Source organism: Engraulis encrasicolus, chromosome 24 (assembly GCF_034702125.1).
Source record: "Engraulis encrasicolus isolate BLACKSEA-1 chromosome 24, IST_EnEncr_1.0, whole genome shotgun sequence".
NCBI lineage: Eukaryota > Metazoa > Chordata > Actinopteri > Clupeiformes > Engraulidae > Engraulis > Engraulis encrasicolus.
Genome location: NC_085880.1, coordinates 33,127,766 through 33,130,265, shown reverse-complemented (window position 1 = coordinate 33,130,265; position 2,500 = coordinate 33,127,766). Strand labels below are relative to the sequence as shown.

The 2,500-nt window shown below is 43.4% G+C and overlaps 1 long non-coding RNA gene across 1 annotated transcript in view; it reads left to right on the top strand.

Moving 5' to 3' along the window:
• Positions 1-2,500, top strand: part of LOC134441833 (uncharacterized) — a 93,265-nt gene that overhangs the window by 71,203 nt on the left and 19,562 nt on the right. The gene's annotated exons all lie outside the window — the stretch shown is intronic.

Here is a 2,500-nt window from a genome sequence, read left to right as displayed (position 1 = left end):
ATTTTCAAACCGCATGTCTCTCCATCACATCACATCACATTTCCCCTCCCCCTCCAGTGCAGGCTGTTGTCTTCCTCCCCCTTCCCTCCCTCATCCCCTAATTCTCTCTCTTCCTCTTCCTCTGCCTCTCTCTCTCTCTCTCTCTCTCTCTCTCTCTCTCTCTCTCTCTCTCTCTCTCTCTCTCTCTCTCTCCCTAATACACTCTAAACCCTAAATCTCCTCAAAGCTTATCAATTGTCAATTAGCCTGCAGGCTACAGGGCAGAGTGGTGCACCAGAGATACACTCTCTCTCTTCCTCACTCCCTCCTTCCTCTCCTTCTCCACTCTGTTCTTCCCGTCACCACTCCTTCTTACCTGCACTCTTTAATTCTGTCACGCTTTCTTTCTGTCTTTCTTCCTGTCACGCTTTATCTTTCTTTCTTTCTTTCTTTCCCTCCTACTAGACTCTGTCTTTCAATCACCACTCTCCGCTCTTTCTTTCTTTTGTTATTCATTCTCTCTCTCTCTCTCTCTCTCTCTCTCTCTCTCTCTCTCTCTCTCTCCATCTCCTGGGGCGTATTGTGTACGTAGGACCATCCCCACCTCCACAGAGCCCAACTCTCCAAGTCATTACCCGAGCTGCCATTTTATAACAATTTCATGCCGATCTCATTAGTCTTCTTACCTCCGGGTATCTGAACGCCACACGGCTCCTGACAGGCTACTGCTGTTTCAGTACAATGGAATAGATGATTCCCTCCCTCTGTGTGTGTGTGTGTGTGTGTGTGTGTGTGTGTGTGTGTGTGTGTGTGTGTGTGTGTGTGTGTGTGTGTGTGTGTGTGTGTGTGTGTGTGTGTGTGTGTGTGTGTGTGTGTGTGTGTGTGTGTGTGTGTGTGCTCTGGCTGGGGGCTGAGGGAACTGTATTGCTGTAAAGCAAGCACATGTAAATTGTGTGTGTCAGTGCGTATGTCATACAGACACGCCTGCAACCAAACGTACCTGAGAGATCCATACTGATACTGTGTGGTGATGTAATATGTATATAGTATGTCTCTCTAGAGACCATATTGCACCTAAAGTAGCAGTCATTCAGGATTACAATCTCTCTTGTCAATCCACCCAACCTAATCCCCACTCCCCAACTCCCAGCTCTATCAAAACATGTCAAACTGTTTGTGCTGTAGGCCTATGTGATCGCTTTACACAGGACTATTCTAAAAATACACTTGAAACCAAACGCCATGCAAAAGACAAGCCTGCTTATTATACTCCCAAATGAGGCGGCCTTGGAGGAAGAGCCCCATTCTAGACCAGCAGAGGGCAGCAGTGAACAATGCTTCACATTATCACCCCAAAGTGGAAGCACACTGTCCCGAAGAGACCTTGCTCCTGATTCCTCGACTTTCAAAGATATACATATCCGCATGATTAATTTCACCGCATTTCATATCTAAAGCGCCATTTCTATTCACAGGGGATAGAATATTTAAGTGACTAAGACAGACAGCTGTGACTGATTCAACACCAAATACAGAGGATCATGAATATTTATATCGAACACCGTGGGGTGTAATAACAGCACATATTTTGGTTACTGAATTTAAATTAGTCATTAGTCATAACTAGTCATGAGGTGAACAAATAGGTTGCCGTTTGATTTATGGCCAGTAGGTGTCAGCATAAACACGATTACCACAAAGATGCAATTTGGTGTCTTTTCTCACCATCAATTCAGACTGATTTTTTTGATGATTAAAATGTCACTATTGCTGTTATTCTAATTGTTAAGCACATTGAGCCGCATGTCTTGTATGAACTGTGCCAAACAAATAGAGTTATTATTATTATGATTATGATGATTATTATTATTATAATAATTATTATTGACATTTCTGAAATAGAAATACATCCTGAATAATAGGCCTATCACATATTAAAACAGAGCATTCCAAAAAATGATCTTCAATCACTCTCCCCAACTTCTTCTGAGATGTGGTTTTTGAAGCAATGCCAAACACGTAGCCTAACTGTAGCCTATCTTAACCACAATATAAAGTTTAACAACCTGGTATCAAACTTTCCTTCTGGTTTCTCACGCTTCTAGCATTTTTCCTTTTAATCGCCTTCTCAATCACCTCTCTCTCTCTCTCTCTCTCTCTCTCTCTCTCTCTCAGACAAAACAGGACATCCACCGACCAAACAAGGCTGATAGAAAATTGGTTCTCCATTGCCTCTTCTCATGCGACCAGGATGGCTTTCTGTAATGGCACGGATGACCTTTGGTGACAATAAGGTCGCAGACTGTGACCAGTGCTCTTGTTAGGCAGACAGGGTAGGCAGGGCAGAGCTGTCTTCAAATCACTCAGCTGACTTCTCTTCTCCTTTCTTCTCTTCTCCTCTCCTCTCTTCTCCTCTCTTCAGTATGCTCTGTGGAGTGAGGGAGATTTCTAAAGTCATTATGTTGGCCAATAAATTACAGAGCTCAACAATACCATAGTGACCCAAAGATATTCTGTGTGG